This window comes from Palaemon carinicauda, chromosome 1 (assembly GCF_036898095.1).
Source record: "Palaemon carinicauda isolate YSFRI2023 chromosome 1, ASM3689809v2, whole genome shotgun sequence".
Lineage (NCBI taxonomy): Eukaryota > Metazoa > Arthropoda > Malacostraca > Decapoda > Palaemonidae > Palaemon > Palaemon carinicauda.
The window spans coordinates 23,791,721-23,816,137 of record NC_090725.1 but is presented as its reverse complement, the minus strand read 5'-3'; positions in this window follow the sequence as shown (position 1 = coordinate 23,816,137).

Here is a 24,417-nt window from a genome sequence, read left to right as displayed (position 1 = left end):
ACTACAAGAGAAGTAATAAAAAACCAAAATAAAATATTTTAAGAACAGTAACAACACTGAAATAGATATTTCATATATAAATAGTATAAACTTCAAAAAACAAAAGGGAGAAAAATAAAAATTATAACTAGCTATATTATAAATACATATTTATATAAAAGTAATCTATGTGGTGGCCTATGTGGTAACGTTCCTGACTAGTGATCGGCAGACTGCGGTTCGAGTCCCGCTCAAACTCGTTAGTTCCTTTGGTTGCTGAAACCTCACTATCCTTGTGAGCTAAGGATGGGTTGTTTGCGTTACCCTATAGGTCTATCTGTTGAGTCATCAGCAGTCATTGACTGGCCCTCCTTGGTCCTATCTTGGGTGGAGAGGGGCCTTGGGCGCTGATCATATGTTCCTGACTAGTGATCACCTGACGAGGTTTCAAGTCCCTCTCAAACTCGTTAGTTCCTTTGGTCGCTGAGACCTCACTATCCTTGTGAGCTAAGGATGGGGTGTTTGTGGGGGGTCTATAGGTCTATCTGGTGAGTCATCAGCTGCCATTGCCTGGCCCTCCTTGGTCATAACTTGGATGGAGAGGGAGCTTAATCACTGATCATATGTATATATGGTCAGTTTCTAGGGTATTGTCCTGCTTGATAGGGCAATGTCACTGTCCCTTGCCTCTGCCATTCATGAGCGGCCTTTAAACTGTAATTTTTTTCAATAAAAGTTAAACAAATCACATTGCAAATCCTTATATCGGCTGCTATGCATTTTGCGCTCTGCTTTCCACATATTTATTTTGAATATTTTAATTAAGACGAAGGTAAAAATCTTACTACCAGATTATACTCATTTTTTTTAATGAGGCGCATTTGCACTGACTCGCAGGGGTCCCCTTTTAGCTCGGAAAAATGTCCTACAAGCTGATTGGTTAGAATGATTTTGTCCAACCAATCAGCTATTAGGAAAGTTTTCCGAGCTACAAGGGCACCCATGCGAGTCAGTGCAAATGCATCACATTTCTTTAAAAAATTTCAAACTTATAGTTCCGAAGATTGTTTGATATCTCTCTCTCTCTCTCTCTCTCTCTCTCTCTCTCTCTCTCTCTCTCCTGTCAATGATATGAATTATCTCTGTGTGCGTATTATTTCGCCAAAAATTGCAAAATCCCTTAGAATCGATATACGAGTATAACACACTCTTTATAATCAGAGAATATATGCACCCTTGCTATGAATGAAATAATCTGATTCACTAAAGTAATTTACTGTTGAAATATAAAATTCCAAGATTAAGAAGCTTATTAGACGATAAGAGACTACCACTTGCATGAATTCAGCTACACACACACACACACACACACATATATATATATGTATATATATATATATATATATATATATGCCCTTTTATACATATCATATGTAATAGAGCCAGATAGTTGAACTATCGGTAAAGCAAATGCATAATAAAAAGGAAGTCGATGATTCTGTACTAATATCTTTATTCTCGCCCGCCGTAAAGTTGTCTTTGTTAAGAAATCAAAGACAATACACGAAAGATAGGAAACTGACTATTAATACCGTTAAAAAAACATCATCCAACCCGTCAGAATGCACGGCATCTATTAATCATGCCCTCAACTAAAACTCGGCTGTGGCGTAGCGCGGCTTATTTAAATGTTAATATTTATTCTTATGCTGCAGTAAACTTCACTTTATTAAATATTGAATACTAAATCGATTAATATTGCTTGTTAACATGATTATAGGGCTCTATCATAGCTTATGACTTATATATTAGGCATTTCTGAATCATTAAATAAAATCCTTCAGTTAATGTAACATTAATTGCTAAGTATCTTTATCTAAAATTGAGAGGGCAGTTAGAATGAAACAAACTTATTCTCATATTATCTTATTATTTCACCAATATAGTATACAGTAACTATTTTCCTTTTTTGGGGTTTGTGCTCATGATTGTATACTGTACATACCTAAGCGACTGTACACAAATGTTCTTGCAAAGAACATAAACAAAGTAAAAGAAATGGCACATGCTTCATTTGCATGCAATAGTCATACAAGTCATGCAAACAAAACATGCATATATCAGAATTTAAATAGCAAACAAAGCATGGGATAATCAAAACCAATAATATGAAATCAAAATGAAAAAGCAGACCTAACTTGCATGCCGAGTAGGCAAAGGTTAAGCAATATTTGTTAATAAAACTAAGAAAAGTACAACAATAAAGTAATAAAAGTAATGTATCCTTTTATAACAAATGCAATGCTGTATTTTACAGAATACTGTATAAGCAAAAATATAGGTTTAACTTAATTTTCATAAAAAGAAAATAAAAATTGACGTCACAAATCAAATAGGAAACAAACCACAGAGAGTCATTCAACCAAAATAATTAGATTCCAAAACTACAAACTGAACTGTACCTGTGCCAGATTTTTCAAAAATGCTTTCAAATGTTGCAGTACTACACTCAGAGTTGTATGTTATTGCTGGTGCTGCAGATGTATCATTTGGATTACCTGTAAAAGTGGGAAAGAGTTACTAGTATAACTAACATTTTCAGTCCATAATACCGTACTATAAAAATGTATTATAAAACAAATTACAATATATAACAACGTCTTTATAATATAGCAATAACATATTCATCCACACCTGCATGTATTTTTATTGAGTCTTGAGGAATCTGGAGTCATAGTTCTTGCAAGAAAAGTGAAGACTGCATACTCTACAACAGTTGTTTACATATTTTGTACTTTTATCAAGAAGACATTTAATATTGACAACTCTAATCCACTGTAGGCATCTGCAAATACATAGACATAGATATTATGAAGCAGGGTGGCAATTCATCATTTGTCATTTGAGGGAAGTTGAAATCCATGTCTAAGGGAAGTTACAATATACAGTATTTCTTAATAATTATATATCTGATATTTAGGTACTTATTCCTAAAATATTATGTACTGTACATAAAACAATACATATGTGTCAGACAAATCTAAGAACCTAGAGGAATGAATACAGTTTATTATACTTTATGATTATTTATTAAGCTCTTGATCAAGTCAGAACCTATTTATAACAATTTATTAAAATCTCGTAGCCCAATTGTGGGAGTTCTCAAAAATGCATATTCAATTGGCACCCTTTTATGAAGGTAATATAACCAACACTTCTGCTTGGTATTTTCTAGTAAAATGCCATTTCTGCAAGAAGCATGCACATTCCTAAAAGAAAAATTGAAACAATTATTCTAATTGACTTGAACCATGTTTCTTTTTGCATCATGTACAGTACAAGCAAATATCATAGGTTTTCACAACTTGTGTTGCCAATTTATTACTACTGTATTACTGCGTACATTTGCTGCCAAATGGTAAATTTACTTTGGAATACTATGCGGGGTGTTGGTACCAATTACAAGATTTCATTTTAAAAATTGAACAATTATGAGCATATAATGCAGAAACATTGATGAAACGGTAAGAATGGATCTTGTGGGAGCAGATATGCTGGTTTGCATGTATTTTTTTTTTTTTTTGAATGCTTTTATCCATACATATAGGAAAATTCGATCATAGATTAAAAGGTTAGTGAACTTGAAATTAAAGTAAAACACTCTAACTTAACCTACTTATGCTCTCCTATATGAATGCTCCCACAAGATCCATCCTTCCTGATGAAACAACTTTGGTTTGCTAAATAATTGCTTTGTAAGGTCTACCGTGCGGTATAGGGAGGCTTGCTTTAAACCCCTTCGTCTAATTTCGATGAGTGGTCTACTTTTGTGTACTTTATTTAGGCGTGCAATATTCTTATAGCCTGATCACAATTTTAAACATTGAAAACCTATTTGCGTTTATATTAAAATCTACTTATTCCGTATAAAGTTTGGGTAATGTAAAGAGTTTAAAGCATATGAATGTATTTTCTTTATAAAGTTGGTAATCTTATATGCTTCATATTTATTCAATATCACAGGCCTAAGATTCATTTATGTAGGGGTACTTGACTCTTTCTCAGAAAAAAATTTCTTAGAAACATTTCTCATAGCGTACATTTTTTTTTTCAGGTTGGATGGCACGATTTCAGTGGTAACGTCTTTGCCTAGCATTCGCATGTTAAGAGATAGATCCCTGGCTAGGACCACGAGTTTAAGCTATTTACTGGGGAGGCTACTGCTGTGGTAGGGCACCACAGTGACGGTTTGGGCTTGCCCGGCTGACGTTTTGGTGAGCATCTTTTCTGATGGAACGAACTGAAACCAGACACCTTCAACCTTTAAATTTTAGTTTAGTTTGGCTGGACTGAGGATTGTTACTAAAAACCCCGGCAAGAACTTTTATAAACTTTGAAATAAAGAGGTCCTGCTGAGATGGCATTAAATATCTGAATGTAAATGGCTAATGGTAATTTTGACAATCTAGTTTGTACTGGAATAGTTAAAATTCAGTTAAATAGGTGACTGAAGTTAACTAAGAATACTTTAATTTGCTTATTTTCATGGGAAGTGTTTTATCGACAGGGTAATTACCACTGATGACTTAGATTAAACAGATTACTGTCAATTTTGACTTTTTTTTTATTTTTGGGGGGGGGGTGAGTTGAGGGTTGTTTACTCTGTAGTAAAATTCTGTCAAGTTATCCATTGAAGTAAATTTATAAGTTTGATTTAGTAAATGTTCATTGGAATATGATAGAAGACTAAAGATTTCTTGACCATTGAAATATTTTGGGTGAGGAATGTTAACTCTGTAGTAAAATCATGCAAGTTTGCTTTAAGTCAGTTTTTGTTTGATTCGGTAAATGTTCATTTGAATATGATAGACTTCAAGATTCCTTGAGACCATTGAAATAATTTTATTTTTATTTGCTTGGTGCTTGTTTGAGCCAAATTTTTCCAAATTTTAATTTTTACTTCATTTTATTTAGCCTAATAAATTTTTTCTACTTTGTGGTTCTATTTTCTCTAGCTTTAAGCTATTAATGAAATATGGATGTTGAAAAAATTTAATGGTTAATTGTAATTTTTGTCGTAAAGTTTTGAAATTCAACAAATTTAGATCTTTATTCTAAAAACTTAGAACTCCGGTTTTAAAAAGGTCACCTGGCTTTGTGATAAGGGAAAACGCATGATCACCTTTCAAAATGGGTGGGAAACTGGTATATTAGAACTAGATTATTTGATTGAAATTTCACTTACAATTATTTCTAATACAGAATTCTAACTGCTTTCACTTAAATGTGCATTTAAAAAAAAGGAACTCTGGTAACATTTACTCCAGGATTATTAGTTTTAATTAAAAATAGATTTATTAACGTAAAGTGATATTAAAGTTTACTAACCCGCATAAGGTAACATAATATAAAATTACGGTCGCCTGTTACAAAAATACGGTTGGGAACAGATTTTTACCGTGGATTTCGGATTAATTTTTTTTTAAACTTTTTTTTTTTAATCAATGATTCAGACAGTGATTGTTTAGCATAAACAACAAAAATCTAAACTTAAATTTTTATGATTTTTAGCATAGCTTTAACATACGAACTGCATTAAACTGGTGCGTAATAATGTTGCTGGTTTCTTTTATAACTAGGACTTTGTTTATTTATCCATCATCCTTACTGATTTGTTTTAAGTATAGTACTGTGTTGGCTAAAGCCTATTTTGTCAGTCTGAGTAAGTGGTTAAGACTTATGATTACTATTATCTAAGCTACAACCCTAGTTTGTAAAGCAGGATGGGTATAAGGCCAAAGGCTCACACAGGGGGTAAAATAGGCTAGTGCGGAAATGAAGAAAGTTACTAAAATATGAGTAGTACTGAAATTAAACATTTCAAGAACTGTAACATTAAAATATTAAATAAATTAAAACTTGACAGAAAAAAATAGCGTGCCCAAGTGCACCCAAAAGCAAGGATGGTTACCAATGACTTAATTTAATGAGAATGTTTGAAATATTTTGGCTCACACCTAGCGAACTGGGTAAACTGGAGAATTCTTCATTGTAACAATGTAACGTTAAACTGTAGCTAGAGATAGCTTGGCCTTTCTTAGTTCATTCGTATTAACTAATTTTTATGGGTAATAAGAACATTGATAGGTCTTTGGGAGTATTTGCATCATAATACAATGCACCTTTATAAACACACTAGCATTGTTTGACCGTTGGAAGCCTGGGAAAATGACCATGATACAAAAAACTGATTATCATATACGGAATTACGAAGTTTCGGTGTGATAGAAACTTTAAATAAAACTGAAAGCTTTAAGTTACCTGATAATCAGAAAATGGTATATTCAATTTTAAGAAAAATTTTTGGTCTTTGCCTCTTATTCTTGTGTAATTTTTAAAACAAATTTAAGTTTTTTTCAACAGTTTAACAGCCATGAAAGTTGAAATCTAGATAAGCACTGTAAAACTTTAAAAAATTAAATCTTTTGAAACTTGGTAGTGAAGATTATTTTGAAATCATTTTCCTTTGTTTTATTAAGGTGTTTCTTATGAGATACAGAACAACGTTTAGGTAAGAGTTCGTACTTGGGGAAAAAATCCGTTTACAGGATCATTAAAGTGGTCAACGACCACTAGTTACATGGGTAGATACTTCTGCAGTTTAAGAATTCCAAGGCTTTCAAAACCGATGTGATTTTTGCCATTTTGTTCTAAAAATTATTAAGTTATATTTAAGATTTTATAACTAATGAAAAATTAAACGCTACATTTTTTATTTTTCTGTACAACTATATACATAGTTTTAAAGACTAATATATATAGTAAGGAACTAACTTTTTTCCTTTTGCAGGGAGAGTTTAACCCCTAGCTACTATTTACTATAATTATAGAACAAAAAATATTTAATTATTTCTGGCTTTTGCTATAGAGTAGGAATAGCTTTATATTAAAGAGATGGCACACTAGCAGATCCAGTGGGGGCGGGGTTAGGTCACGCAGGGTAACCCCCTTTAAAAACCTGGGGTTTGCACGAAATAAAAGCTTGCCCGTTGAACTTGGTATACCGGTGGAAAGGTATTTTTGTCATCTTTATTTTCATGTTTTATACTTCTATTAAGTTATTTTGCTTCTCAAAAGTTTTCCTAAGGCCGTCCTGCTGCTCAAAAGTTGAAACTATTTGTGATTCAGCTTTTGAATGTAAAATCATGATAGTCACGAGCATCAGTGCTGAAAACATTCAAATCACAAATTTTATATTAGTCATGAATATGCACAGTAAAGTCAAAATGAACTCTATCCCCTTCAATGAACAAGTTCTCGAAATTTATTTTCTTTTTGTATTGACTTTTATGCATAGCAGTTTTCAAAAAAAAAAAAAAAAAAAATTGGTAAATTTTGGCCTAGGGTAGGCCTAACCTGACTCACATGCCTACAATTTCCTGCTACAAAATTAAATGAATAGTCCCATTTCATATAAAATATTAGGTTATTTCAAATATCGGTTTGCTTACTTTCAAATTATATAATATTGTTTTATTACAATATCTTTTTTTAACTTATTACAGTGTATTAACATTTAATACTTTATCTGAGATTTCTGATTTCAGTTGGATTTGTGTTTGTATCTCCGAATGAGGACCGCTTGTATGTGCATTTATATCTGGTGAAAGTGTATTGCAGAATGTAAAAGTCTATGATATCTAACTTCTCATTTTTCGGGTGTTTTTGAGATACTTAAATACCAAAAATACAAACTTTTTAAGGTACCATTGATTATCTGCTAATGATACAGGAATTAATCAATTAACTTTTTTTATGCTCTTTGAGGAAATTTCCCACTAAGGACACCAAATGTAGAAACGAGAAATTATCACTATCATCATCATCATCATCATCATCATCATCTCCTCCTACGCATATTGACACAAAGGACATACGTTAGATTTCACCAGTCGTCTATCCCTTGAGCTTTCAAATCAATACTTCTCCATTCATCATCATCTACTTCACGCTTCATAGTCCTCAGTCATGTAGGCCTGTGGCTTCCAACTCTTCTAGTGCCTTGTGGAGCCCAGTTAAAAGTTTGGTGAACTAATCTCTCTTGAGGAGTGCGAAGGGTTGTTTTTCTATTCCTACAATCTCCGGCAATTTGATAAATATTAATAACCATAACTTTGTTCCAGAATGTAATAAATATATTCAGCCATGTAGGCCTGTGTCCTCCAACCCTTTCGGTGCCTTGTGGAGCCTAGTTGAAAGTTTGGTGAACTAATATCTCTTGGAGAGTGCGAATAGCTACTTTTCTATTTCCACAATCTCCTGTAATTAAAGAAATACTAATAACCATAACATTGTTCCAGAAAACAATAAACTTCGTCAGCCATGTAGGCCTGGGTCTCCCAACTCTTCTAGTGCCTTGTGGAGCATAGATAAAAGTTTGGTGTACTAATCTCTCCTGGGGAGTGTGAAGGGTTATTTTCCTATTTCTACAATCTCCTACAATAAAAATTAAGTATTAATAACCATAAGATTGTTTCAGAATAAATTTCCATGAGGTTTTATTGAGCAAAAAAAATATCAAAAGGACAATTCAGCAATTAATATAGATATAGCAATCGAGGTAGACAATGCGAACTTTAATAATGATCGATTAGTCTGTGTAGAATTAAGGGATGGTGGAGGATAATCCCCTCGATCACAGAATTGTGTGATAAAAAGAAGAGTTAATCGCCAGTAATGATCGGCTGATCATTGTATTAAAACTAGATTCATCGCATATGTATCCAGATTTAATCATTGTAGATTTGAGAGCTAATGGGGATATATTGTGTCGTTTGTATGGTCTCTGTTCTATAAATACAGTAGCATACAAACAATTATTTTATAAACACAGTAGAATACAAACAATATAATATATATGTATATACAGTATACATATAATATATATACATATATATATTATATGTATATATAATATATATATATATGTGTGTGTGTGTGTGTGTGTTTACTGTACATATAGATATATTATTTATATATATACATATGTATATATACATATAGATACATTATATATATATATATATATATATATATATATATATATATATATATATATAATGTATATTATATATAATATATATATATAATGTATATTATATATAATATATATATATTATGTATATATATATATATATATATATATATATATATATATATATATTATGTATATATATATATATATATATATATGTATATATATATATGTATATATATATATATATATATATATGTATATATGTATATATATATATATATATATATATATATATGTATATATATATATGTATATATATATATATATGTATATATATATATATATATATATATATATATATGCGTTATTATGGAGCATATATAGTCTGCTACTTAAAAAAATTTAGATAACATTTCTATGAATGTAGTGATTAATTTTCACAATTCTTTTTTTTGTAATTGTCCTGCAATAATCAACAAGTTCGTATCTTAATTTTATTTTCTTTGTAAATTAAGATTTTGTATCACTTAGCCAGTGATTGTAAACTGTATTTAAGACTATCAATTTCTTGATCCCTGTGTTAATTTCTAAAGTAGTTTACCTATGAGGTAATAAAATTTTCGTTAAATGTCTTATAAAAGAAAATAGTATGACAACATTTTATATTGTCTACTATATACATCATTAAAGTTGATATGTGATTTGTACATAGTTTGTTAGAAATGACCTTTATTGAATGATTCATGAATGTAAATTGTTAATCACCAGATAATCAAGTTATTGAATCCTCAATTAGGGAAGTCTAAATCATTCGACAATGTGTTTGACGTCCTCATTATAATTGGAAAGTGAACAGTCACTGAATTTCTTGAGAAAGAAAGGAAAACTTTATGTGGAAGACATCATTTTCAATGCCTCGCTCAACACCTTTTCTTAAATCCAGAAACTCTCTCTTGTTTTCTTATTATCTTTATGTAGTTTTAGGATTGCTGTACTTCCCATCATAGATATACATATTGAGGTGTTCTAACATAGATTCATCTATTCCTTGTCTTTGAGGGGCTTTCATTACAGTTGAAGTTTTGACAGAATCTAAAGCTTTCTCGTTTGTGGTGTATTGTTTTTTTTCCCTCTCCATTGCCTTTTCTGACTTTGCCTACGCCTAATTTTTACTTAAAGGAACTGGTTTTACTGCTTTTCCCCAATGGTTTTCTTCGCTAATCATTGCATGTAATATTTACTTGTCAAATCATTATAGAAGTGAATTTCGTACCCTAAAAGAAATCATATTGGACCTGTTGCTTTCAAAGTATTGCCTTTCTACAAAATGATTTATAAGTTCGACTTGTAATGCTAATAGCCTCATCAAAATTATCTTTTTAAGTAGAGGAAAATAGCTTTCACTGGAATTATAACTTTTAGTAGTTTAAGCAACAAAACATAATCAAACTTTTCGCCGGTACGTGTTTGTTAAAATAAGAGGAAAGACTTAAGATACTTGCAAGGAAGACCAACGTTGTATGAAACAGGAACACCGTTTTATTATAATTTTATTTATAAAGAACTCAACATCAATTAATATCAATGAATATCATACGAAAAAGCTTAATCTTCAATCATTAGGACATGAAAATAATTCCAATGATATACAAAGGAAATACAAAAGGAGATTAAGTCCCGAAGACGAGTTGGGATTTTTAAATGATGTAAACTTTGTTCAAATACGACGTTGGAATCAATTTAACTCCTGAAGGGCATTTATTTATATTTCAAATCAAAGAAATGATTAATGTATTAGTAAAAAGATTCTGATCCTATTAGAATGATGTAAAATGAATCAAAGTGTGAAGCAAAATCACAAATAAAAAAGAACAATGTAGAAGAAAAATCTTTTTATTTGAATTATTTGCAAGAATGGTATATATATATATATATATATATATATATATATATATATATATATATATATATATATATAATTTGTTAAAGAGTTTCGACTTTAAGAAACTTCAGGGAATAGTTACATATTGTAAAACGTAAAACTAAGACACGCCACTTTAAAAAGATTCCACAGCTTCAAAATACAATAAAATAGATAAATAGATAAATCAAAATTGAACTAGCTACAAAATATTCGATTAATTAAAGTTATCGTTGTAAGTCTTGCAAAAGAAAATTACTTCTATATCAAAAAAAGGGGGGGGGGGGGATCAAAAGGAGTTGCTAGTTTCGTAAAGTATTTTAGTTCCAAATTGATTGACAGGCTCTCACATCAAAGGTATGGTCCAATAATGAAAGACGATAGCTTGCGGCACTTTATTTCTTTGGAATTTAGTATCCAAAGGAATTTTCTGAACAAAAATGAAAAATTATTTTTATTAATCATTTAAAAGAAAAATTCTTATATAAGAATATAACGAGATTTAGTAATATTTCAAAAGTATTTTTTATTTTCATTACAATTCATTTCATTGCCATGGAAATTAAATGCCTCCTCCCAATTCTTGTGTGATGGAACCATATTGAATGGAATAAGTTCTGGTTGGATTTCTTAAACATTATAGTAAATAAAAAAATACCCATTAGTAACGCACAAAACTAGAAGTAATTACCGTCTATTTTCATTTTGTACTTAGTATTCTCTTAAAATACAATTGTACCGCCTAAGCGTTATGGAAGTGCTTTTAAGAGGAAACCATCCAGAGTTATTTTAAGTAAGAGTAATGCTGTTAAATAAATGATTTGCAGGAAAGGGCGAGTGTGTTTTTTCTTTTTTCTTTTTTCTTTTTTTTCTATTTTTTTTTTGGGGGGGGGGGGGAAGATAAAGGATAGTAGGACGAGCTTAGTGTTATCAGACAGTTAAAGGGACAAGAGATTAAAATGCTTATACAGAAAAATGGTACAGAATCGGGTGGTATATATAATCCAAGCTGCAAATGTATGGAACAGTGTGAGGGGGTCTCATTAATCTAGACTTCTTGTATCGGTTAGGGAATTTACTGTTGCCATTAAGAAAACGTCATAAGTTTTTGGGCTTTGTATATAAGGATGTTAATAAGTGGTGGCTCCCTTGAGTAACAAGGACGTCCAGAAAAGGAAGTTTTCAATTGGCACTATGTTCAGTAGAGTATCTCAACATACTATTCTACTGAAATGCCATGCAGAGAATTTCTATTTATTGGGAGTCCTGTGCACCAACAAATGTATCATCGATATATCTTACCTTGGTGTAACACTTCTCAATCTCGGCAAATACCCTTTCTTCTACCATGTACATGCAGTATAGAAATTAGTGAAGATTCCTAGGGAAGACTCCATTGTAACTCCATTTATCTGTGCGTAAAATTGGTCTCAGTGGGTGGAAAAGGGGTATTCTTCGTGCAAATTTCTAGAAAGGTATATAGGGCATGTTCTGGTATGCCCAAATTGTGAGTAAAGATGTATTAATATACATTATCTATCATCATATTAATGGTTTCGTCCACATGGACATTTGTAAATTGGGGCTCCACATCTAGGAAACCAATGAAACCTTCTGAGGGGGCAATCTTTGATTACTTGGAGGAATTCTGCAGATAATTTAAGGCTATAACGGTCAGGATTATAAGGGGTAAGGAGCTGGTTAAACCTTTTGGTGAGGTGGTAAGCTGGAGTAGGAGTCTGGCTGAGGATGGGGCAAAGGGGACTGCTGACATTATGGGTTTGAACTTTCTACTTTAACACCTCCAGGGAAAAATAACAAGATATTAATCTATAAGGCACAGGTGCACTAAAGGTACAGAGAAGATGATATTATCAACAAAATTGTTATGGCAACAAATCCAAAGGAAAGTCTCTCCCTCATCATATACTATAAAAAGCAATGACAGCTAACCTGGTTATGAAGAATAACCCAACTCCATCAGTTCAACATCGCCTTAGGAGGTGCAATGTGGTCTACCATTTTAATTTTCCTGTCCATGGATGCTCTGGTGAATATATTAGCATGCCTACTACATGCCTATTGAAGTGTGTATCTTTTCATAACTTAAAAGGAGCCATAGAGAGCATATGACGAAGGCACACAACACCGAAATCTCATGTAACGTTTTATATGAAGAATATCATGGTCATAATAAAAACTTTTGTAAACTAGACTACTAAACAATAACGGTTGATATAACCATTAACCATCAGACAACCAACTCCTTAATGTAGGGGTAACGGAGGGAAAGAAGAAAACCTTTAACCAGTTGAAAGAAATAACACTGAGTAAATGTACATATTTTGTATCCAATTACAAAAAAACTATTATACAATTATTACACTATCCAATCACTTGACCACTCACCCTCTCTCAATTATACAAGGTCGCGAACTTGCTCTGGTCTTCGGTTACATATTCCCCACTGGGTGTTGATGTGAACCATAATCCTGGGTTAGGGGTTTAAGAATACTACCAACGGATGTCCTACGTGTCGTAAAAAGTGACTAAAAGGACAGCTGCTACCTTGTAGTCCTGCGTTTTAGCAAAAGGCTAGGCCCACTGCCAATAACTGTGGATACTGTTGCCTTGCAGTTAGACTATTAAGTTAAAGGGTAGGCTCGCCACCAATAACTGTGGTTGGTGACTGTAAAGACGTGTTATTGTAAAAACACTCTGCCAAATTATAAACCATGTCTGATGCTATTAAAGGGTGCATCAGGCAACCGACCCTTTAATGTAAGAAAGAAGTTGATGTGATTCATGAGTTACTGTTTTGTCTCAAGTTCCATTTTCCATGTGTTCGACATTTGTTCTAATTAAAGTATAGCACATTGCTGGAACCTGCATCTAATGCTTTGCAGTCAAAATGTTTAGATTTATTACAATGGGCAAACCACATAAAGCAAATCTTATCTGTTGTGCATGGCAATCATAATTCTGCCGATGCACTCAGAGCGAGATGTACCGCACATATTTCACATACACTCTCACATTGTAACAGGATTATCCTTTTTGTTATATACTTCACTCTACACCTCACTATTAACAGAACTGGTTTCAGCCTGTCTTTTCATGAATTGATGTCTTTAAAGTTTTGTGACCTTCTTCCACTGAAAGTCTTGTATATAAGCCCATTGTCTGTTGAAATAAAGATAGTTGCATTCAAATCACCTCTCAATTATAACCTAACCGCACGTTCGCACAGAGGTGTACCATGGAAACCTTCTTTCAACTGTACATACTATTGACTCGTGATCAGAGAGGAAATATTTAGTTAAATCTAATCCTTCCTTTGACAGAGACAATGGAGGGTAAATCTGCTATTCAGCCAACCAGAGGCTCAAGCAACGAATAATGGCCGATGAACACGTCTCTGTGCAATCAACACGGGTCGTTTGCAAGGGCCTTGATGTAGCGGAAGTGAATAGCCATCCTAAAGGAAATTAAACGCTTTAATACTGACAATACATGAATGAAATGTCAATGCAGAATATATATAACAAAATATAATAAGAATTACTCTCCGGTTTAATTTGTGGGAGATAGAATAATTGAATAGGAGAGGGGTGAAACGATGAATGTAAGCTGTTGCAGAAAGGGTTGTTTTGGATAAGAGTAAGAAAGCTTTCTAAAAGCAAAGTGGTCGTTAGGAGAATTTGTGAAAGGTTCGCTTCACACAAGTTATTGAAATCTTCCTCGATGAATCACCGATTTATTTTAACTCCTAGTGTTTGATGAATACATCCTTCAATACCGGAAGAGAGCATTGAATTGCAAACGAAGGAATTTTTCTACCTTTAGATAAAGTATAATCTTTTGACAATCAGATCTAAGGAGAAGTTCATTGACCTTTTGACTATTTTCTCGTCTCTTAATCATAACACCTCCATTAACATTTAGGGTTGTGGTGGCCGATGTGGTAACATCCCTGTCTAACGCTCGCCAGATTGGGGTTCGAGTCCCGCTCAAACTTGTTAGTTTCCTTGGTCGCTGCAACCTCACCATCCTTGAGAGCTAAGGATATGGGGTTTGGGGGAGCCTATAGGTCTATCTGGTGGGTCATCAGCAGCCATTGCCTGGCCCTCCTTGGTCCTAGATTGGGTGGAGAGGCGGCTGGGGCGCTGATCATATGTATATATGGTCAGTCTTTAGGGCATTGTCCTGCTCGATAGGGCAATGTCACTGTCCCTTGCCTCTACCATTCATGAGCGGCCTTTAAACAGCATCAAAGCTACCAGAAAATGAGACAGAATCACATTGCAAAAGGAAATAAAAGTTTTATGGTAATAAGCAGCGAAACTTAGCAGAAGATCAGAAGCTGAAAAAAGATGGCTTTTTTCATTTCCTCCTATTTCTAAGGTACAGTTATTATTATTATTATTATTATTATTATTATTATTATTATTATTATTATTATTTTCTTACTTACTAAGCTGCAACAACAACAACAACAACAACAACAACAACAACAACAATAATAATAATAATAATAATAATAATAATAATAATAATAACTTTTATGTAAAAGCTGTACATTAATAAAGTATACAATGAATTTATAATAATATAGGAATATGACCACAAAGGTGGTTTTTATGATTGCTACTTGGCCTTGTAATTTTAATTTTTATTGTGTAGATCTTGTAAGACACCATGCACTCAACTAGTATATATAATGCTTTCAAGGCAAATTATATATTTTGGCTCTAGATTTAGATGTAAACTAGCTTTCGACTCTGCATGTTTTTAGTTTATGTGTCTTTTTCAATATATATTGTATAATTTTTGCTAAAAGGATAGAGTGGAGAGGTTATATACATTCGGATTTTGGTAATAATAATGATCTTCCTAATCGGGTAGTGGAATCATTAGAATTTCAAAAGTTCAAACTCGCAGCAAATGTTTTTATGTTGAACAGGCTTACATAAGTCTTTTTATAGTTTAAATATCAAATATCTGTTTTAATGTTTTTGATGTTTTAAAGATATTTTATTTCAATTTTCATTACTTCTTATATCTTTTATTCATTTCCTTATTTCCTTTCCTCACTGGGCTATTTTTCCCTGTTGGAGCCCTTGCTCTTATAGCGTCTTGCTTTTCCAACTAGGGTCGTAGCATAGCTAGTAATAATAATAATAATAATAATAATAATAATAATAATAATAATAATAATAATAGTAAACCCAGATTACTACGATATTAGGCTAAGCCCAAAGCAGGTACACTTGGACACATAAGTCCCTGTCAAACCTCGCTTCAAAGAAATGCACCCTGTCACACCCTTACTGCGTAGCGAGTAACCAAACAGTTAGTGCTGGGAGAGATGGCAGAGGTGGTGGTTGAGGCTAAAAACAGGAAATCGCCGTGCAGTTATGGTGCGACAGGGTGCACTTCCTTCAGAGTAAGGGGGACGATGAATTCCTGTGTCCAACTGTACATGCTTCCATAGTAGTAGTATCAAACAAGGTTTAAACTGCAACAGCACTAACCTCAAAATTGATTCAAAATGAATCAGGTCCAGGGTATGCGTGGTGTAATATAAAATCATTGGAATTAAGATGAAACTAGATTTAGACTAAAATTGAGAGTATTGTGAAATCCAGTTCAAGCTAGAAAGAGTAGCTAAATAGAATTAGGTTCTGGTTACCCTATAGGGTTCATATGAATTTAGGGATTAATATAGAATAAGGTTCTGGATACCTGATGTGGTTATATGAATATAGATTCAGTCTGCCAATAGACATATTGAAAAACCATGTTCTGCCAACTCCTTAAGCTAATAGGAAACTAGGTTCATGCTTCTAATGATGGTTGATATTAAACGAAGATTAGGCTACCCTCATGAGTAATATGAAACCAGGTTCAGGTTACCCTTATGGGCAAAATGAAACTATGTTCAGGCTACCCAAGCATTATTATGAATTGTTTTCATGTCATACAAAGAGACAGTATGAAATCAAGTCCAGGCTAACACCAGGGCCATATTATCCATAAGGCTGACTAGGCTGGAGCCTAGGGTCCAACCAAGACTAGTCATCCACCAAGAACAGGGGCCTACTGTATGCAACTTTTACTTTTTTTTAGTGTTAAATGTGAAAACTATGGGTTATTTACTTGAGTTGTAATATCATTGTAATAGATTGCGTGGAATGTGCCTAGGGGCGCTGGGGTGATGTTAAGAGGTCCAAAAAAGTTTGAATCCTCGGAATCCTGTCATGGGTTAATAGAGCACTGTCTACCACCAGAAGTAATATGAAATTAGTTTACACCATGTCTTTGGTGTAATATGAAAGCAGGTTTAAGTTACCATCACGGGTTACTATGAAACAATGTTCAGCCTACCCACCTGGTTATGATGGAACCAGATTGAGGCTAATCCCTGGGATAATATAAGATCTAGTTCTGCTTACCATTGAGGTAAATGGAAATTAGGTTCATATCTCAAAGTTGGATTTTAACAATATTTAACTATCAATAGTTATCTTGAAATTAAATTCAAGCTACCGTAGGATTAATTAAAAATCAGATTCAGACTTTCTTTGGTATTATAAGAAATCAAGTTGTCTTCTAGTGGAATTGATAGATAACCAGGCTGTTTATACTCATGGTGTTGATAGCTAAATAAGTTCAGGTTATCCTTAGTCTTAATACAAAATCAGGTACAGATTTCCCTTGGATAATATGGAATTGGATTCAGACCACTCTTCATTGGTATAATGACATTGGGTTCAGGCTACCATAATAAGAAACCAGGTTCAGGCTACCATTAAAACTAATATGAAATTAAGTTATGGCTATCCTGGAGGTAATAGGGAATGAGGTCCAGACTATCCTGGAGCTAATGGGGAATCTGGTTCATACTACCTTCAATCTAATAGAAAATTAGGTTCAGGCTATCCTGGAGGTAAAAAGGAATCAAGTTCAGGCTACCATAAACTCTATTATGAAAACAAGTTCATGCTATCCTGGAGGTAACAGGGAATCAGGTTCATACTAACTTCAATCCAATAGAAAAATATGTTCAGACTATACTGGAAGTAAAAAGGAATCAAGTTCCGGCTACCATCAAGTCTAATAGGAAATTAAGTGCAGGCTATCCTGGAGGCAATAGGGAATCAGGTTCATACTACCTTCAATCTAATAGAAAATTAGGTTCAGGCTATCCTGGAGGTAAAAAGGAATCAAGTTCAGGCTACCATCAAGTCTAATATGAAATTAAGTGCAGGCTATCTTTGAGGTAATTGGGAATCAGGTTGTTACTAAACGTAAATCTAATTTGAACCTTTTAAACATTCAGATAAACCATTCCTTGGGAATATCATAAATATTTTGGTATGAACCCTTTCTAAACATGACGAAATTCTTTAAAATAAACAGTCACGACAGAAGGGAGAGAAAGGAACAAGTTAGAAACAAGGGGGACTATAACCTTTCACTTCCGGATCATGTTATACGAATTATTGAAGAGAGAAGTTCTAACTCAGAGACTAGTTGACTTTCTGTACAGGGAATAGCTCTCTGGAAGTCTGTGTTCTTGTCTGTTACTAGACATAGCAAAGTGTCATTGAAATAATACTTTTTGATAGATATACTAACTTTTTGATTATGTGAAGTATGAGAACTTATGCTATAATAAAATATTTTTTGTTTATTTGTACAGATAAAATTAATACATACTATAATCGAAAAATTCTTCTTCACTCGAGAGGTTAACTACTGCACTATAATTGCTCAGTGGCTACTTTCCACTTGGTAAGGGTATAAAAGACTCATTAGCTATGGTTAGCAGCCCTTCTAGGAGGACAGTCCAAAATCAAACCATTGTTCTTTAGTCTTGGTTAGTGTTATAGCCCCTGCACCATGGTCTTCCAGTCTTGGGTTAGAGTTCTCTTGTTTGAGGGTACACCCAGGCACACCATTTCCTTTCTTCACTTGGCTAGTTTCCCTGTTGGATGATTTGGGCTTATAGCATCCTACTTTTTCCACTAGGGTTGTAGCTTAGCTTATAATAATAATAATAATAATATAAATTTCTTTAAAAATAAGGAATATTTACTAAAGTAATGCACCATGTCTACATTATACGAATACATAACGACGTTATCCTTTGATAGAGGATTAGCTGGATTTAGCAAATTAAACTTTTATACCAATTCAAAGAATATAATAATAAAAAAAATCTTTTAGCGGAAAATATCAATGTGAAATAAGGCTCATTATAATTGAGTATATGAAGAAATAATACTTAAGAAGAAGAAAACTCAACAACTAATAACAAAAATCAAATAAGTAGAGAAACTAAGGTGACGGATTTCAACTCCATTAAGAATATTCCACTTCGAGAGATTTTCAGGACTTTTGAGCTGAAATAATTTTTCTCCTTTGCAAAGCCTGATCACTTTTGCTCTCTTGGATTGAGTTCTAAATTTGATACTAAACTACTGTATGACTATTTTAAGTACTCTATTCCTTTGATAGACTTGGTTAATTTGGTGTGTATATATATATATATATATATATATATATATATATATATATATATATATATATATATATGTGTGTGTGTGTGTATTCACAGTATATGTATGTATATATACATAAATTATATATATGTATATATACTGTACAGTAGATATAGGTATATATATACAGTATATATATATATATATATATATATATATATATACACGCACACACACACAAACACACACACACACACATATATATATATATATATATATATATATATATATATATATATATATATATAAATCATCAGACGTAACTAGTCCACTGCAGGACAAAGGCCTTAGACATGTCCTTGCACTCCAGTCAGTGTATAGTCTTTCTATGCCAGTCTATACCCACAAATTTTCTTAGCTCGTCAATCCATCGTCTTTTCTTCCTTCCCCTGCATCTTTTGCAATCTCTAGGGACCTATTCTGTTATTCTTAATGTCCATATATTATCTGACATTCTAATATGTGCTGCTCAAGTCCATATCTTTTTCTTTTCAGGATAGTTTGATGTAAATAAGTCATACAGTGGAATCCTCTCCTTACAGCGAGAAAGGTAAGCCTGAAAGATAGGTAAAACTAATTATTAATTTCTCTTTCATATGTATCAATAACCTTTTAACTTCCTTTATAGTTATATAACGAAGTTATCAATTTAAGCTTACCATTCATTCAGAATTACTAGATTCAATAAGGTCGTTAGTTGGCCTTATGGATATCATTTATTTCCTAAAAGTTTGATTTTGAAGTATTAGGAGTATTTAAACTTTGCCTTTGAATCTTCAAGTCCATTCTTTACGTGGATTTAATATGAAAATTCTGTGGTTATTTTCGCGATCTTCAGTGATTTTTGTGGTAATTTCCATGTCTTTTTGTGTTTAACTATAGGATTGTCACGGTTAAAATTACTAGAGTCCAAGTTGAAAATTCTATCAGTCTTCTTTCCAGTTTAATGGATTTTAAATAATCTGTCAAATGTACAAATGACGTATCTGCTATCTGGCCAATTCTTACAGAGTACTGATGTGATTTAAGAATTTAATAAGATGCTGTGAAAGATTTTATAGTAAACTTAAAAAATAGAAAAAGGAGAATTTGCGATAATCAAAGGGTTTACATTAACAATACTAAAAAATATTCATAGTAAAAAGCTTTTGAATGATAAAAACTTCAGAAATCTGGATAATTATTAAGTAAATTTTGACAGAAGTAATAGAAGGAAAGTGCTCGATGAAATTCGCATACTGTAACTTAAAAAGGGCATTTTGATGGCGGGTTGAAATATCAGAAAGTGTTTTTGCATAATATATTCTATCTTTATTCCCTACTTACGGAAATAATTTTGCAAGAAGTATTATTGTTTATTTATTTATTTATTTATTTATTTATTTATTTATTTATTGTTTACCTTTGAACTTCACCAAACTGGTAAAACAAAATAAAAAAAACAAAAACTATAAAAAGAAAGGAAACTTATTTTGAAGTTGAATAAACTTCCGACCTTCAAATTGAGTCAATTGCTCATGGCTTTACCAATGAGTTAAACTATTTAAAAAATAGAGTCACTCTATCAGAAGCACATCACTGGTTCTTCAGTTCTATCTGCTCTATCTCTAGCAATCAGGATCACAATTCCCTTCGCTCTATTTGCATATCAAAGTATTTGAGCTGCGTCCAAATGAAAAAATGCAGAGGAGTGATTGTGATTATTTTAACAGGTAGTAGGTTGGCCAGGGCACCAGCCGCCCGTTGAGATACTACCACTAGAGAGGTATTGGATCCTTTGACTGGCCAGACAGTAAAGCATTGGATCCCTCTCTCTGGTCACGGCTTATTTTTTCTTTGCCTACACTTACACAGAATAGTTTGGCCTATTCTTTACATATTCTCGTCTTTCCTCATACATCTGACAACAATGAGATACTTAACACATCTTCACCCAAGATGTTAATTACTGTACTGCAATTTGTTCAGTGTACTTTCCTCTTGGTAAGGGTAGAAGAGACTCTTTAGCTGTGGTAAGCAGCTCTTCTAGGAGAAGGACACTCCAAAATTAAACCACTGTTCTCTAGTCTTGGGTAGTGCCATAGCCTCTGTACCATGGTCTTCCACTGTCTTGGGTTGGAGTTCTCTTGCTTGAGGGTACACTCAGGCACACTATTCTATCTTATTTTTTTTTTCTTCCTCTTGTTTTTTTGAAATGGTGTGTTGGGCAGGCTTAATAGAAGGGCCATGGATGCCTGGTGGTTTATCAAGAGGTTGTCTTTTCCTTTTTCTGATTATTTTTCTTCTCAAAACCATCCTTACTGTCCTCCCTTCAGTTGAAGTGGCTATCCTGGAGGGTATTTAGCCTTGCATGGTGTATCGGCTCCTCCATGTTGACCAGTTTTTCCGACTTTTTACTATAGTCTATGGGTATCATCAATCACTTTGTTTATAATTCTGTACGTATTGTTTTTGTTATAATTCTTGTTAATCTAGTTTTTAAGTATGCTGTCTCTTTTTTATTTCTATTAATTCTTATGCTGTCTGGAGACATTGAGCGAAATCCGGGACCAGTACGTCCTAGATTTCGTCAATGTCGTCTTCTGTATTGCAATATTCGTGGTCTTCATGCAAATATCCAGGACCTTACAGTTGCGTCCAGACAGTATGATATTCTTTTGTGCTCAGAAACTTTGGTTTCTAATATGAGGCACTCATCTGAGCTCCTTATAACTGGTTTTAAGAAGCCAATAATGTTGAAACGTGATGCCATCCCTAGGGCCAGGGGAATGGCGGTGTATATTAGGACCGAGTACCCTGCTTCTCTTAAGTCCTGCTATCAATGTGGATGTCATGAGATTCAGGTAATAAAAGTTTGTGGCAGGCATAACAACTTTTATTTGTGTTCGATCTACCGGAATCCAGACATAGATGATTCTATCTTCGATTGTCTTCTTACCATTATGGCTAAGATACAAGAAGATGATAGAAAGGCTTCTTTTGTCTTTGTTGGTGATTTTAATGCTCACCATAGGGAGTGGTTAAGTTCTATCTCTCCTACCGATCGCCATGGCTTAAGAGCTTTAGACTTTGCCTCTGAATCAGGCTGTGAGCAAATCATAAATGAAGCTACTCACAGGTCTGGTAATTGCTTGGACCTCGTATACACTGACTCCCCTGGCGTTATAACTAGTAAGGTTGGTTCTCCAGTCGGGACATCTGATCATGCCTTGATTTCATTATTAGTGAAGACTGAGCAGCCTGTCCCTGATATATCATATTCTTGTAAAATTTACATGAAATCCCAAGCAGACTGGAATGGGATTTTACATGATCTTTTGTGCTTGAATTGGTCACAATTATATAATAGTGTAGATCCTGTTGTCCCTTTGAATGAGAATCTAGTCAACATAATTGATAGGCGTATCCCTTCTCGTGTGCTAAGGTATCGAGTGAAGGACAAACCGTGGTTCAATGATGATTGTAGACGTGCTTATTTGGAGAAACAGGAGGCCTATCATCTTTGGAAGGGGAACAGATCAGATTTGACCTGGAACAACTATACTCAGCTTCGAGCTTTTGCTCAGAGAGTTTATGCCTCAACTGAAAAGGAGTACAATTTAACCATAAAAGAAACACTTTCTGGTACAACTCAGGAACATAAATGGTGGTCTACCCTTAAATCTGCACTCTTTGGTGTAGATGCAACAGTTCCTCCTTTACTTAAACCAGATGGCTCAGTCACTCACTGTCCAAAGGAAAAGGCAACCCTTTTGGCTGATGTTTTTGACAGTAAACAGAGTAATGAAAAACTTGAACTTCCTCATTCCTGTTTTCCTGAGGCTAAACTAACTAGTTTAGCTTTTCGATCTCGTGAGATTAAAGCTCTGTTGATGGACCTTGATGCTTATGGAGGTGTAGACCCAAATGGTATTTTTCCTTTGTTTTTTATAAAGACAGCAGATTTCTTAGCTCCAAAGTTATCTGTTATTTTGCGCAAGTTAGCAAGAAGAGGAGCTTTTAGCACTAGTTGGAGAATTGGTAATGTTACTCCTCTATGTAAATGTGTTTGTGGTAGCTCAAGTCCCACTGATTACCGCCCAATTTCCATAACTCCCATATTATCTAAAGTTTTTGAACGTCTTCTGGCAAAACGTCTTAATAGGTTTGCTGAAGGTAATCATCTATTCCCTAGTTTGCAATTTGGTTTTCGTAAAGGCCTTGGAGCATGTGATGCCCTTCTTACAATCTCCAATGCTGTACAGAAATCCCTTGATTGTGGTCGGGAAGTTCGTATGATTGGCCTTGATTTTAGTGCTGCCTTTGACCGTGTTAATCATGAGGCCCTTGTTTTCAAACTGAAACAGTTGGGAGTGGGTGGGTCGTTTCTTAGCATTATTATTGATTTTTTAAGTAATAGATCTCAAAGAGTTGTTGTTGATGGGCACCAGAGTGATTATAGGAATGTGATATCCGGTGTTCCACAGGGTAGTGTTCTTGGCCCATTACTTTTCATACTATATACACATGACATGTGGTTTGGCCTAGAAAACAAGCTTGTTGCATATGCAGATGATGCTACTCTCTTTGCATCAATTCCATCCCCTGAATGTAGATCTAGGGTTGGTGAATCCCTTAATAGAGATTTAGCTAGAATTAGTGCATGGTGCAAATTATGGGGTATGAAGTTGAATCCTAACAAAACTCAAAGTATGATTGTAAGTAGGTCAAGGACGGTGGCTCCTCAACATCCGGATCTCAGTATTGATAATGTTTCTTTAAATATGTATGACTCTTTCAAAATTTTAGGTGTGATTCTCGACAGTAAATTTACTTTTGAGAAACATATAAGGTCTGTGTCTTCTTCAATTGCACAAAAAATAGGCTTATTGAGAAAGTCTTTCAAGATTTTCGGTGATCAATCTATTCTGAAG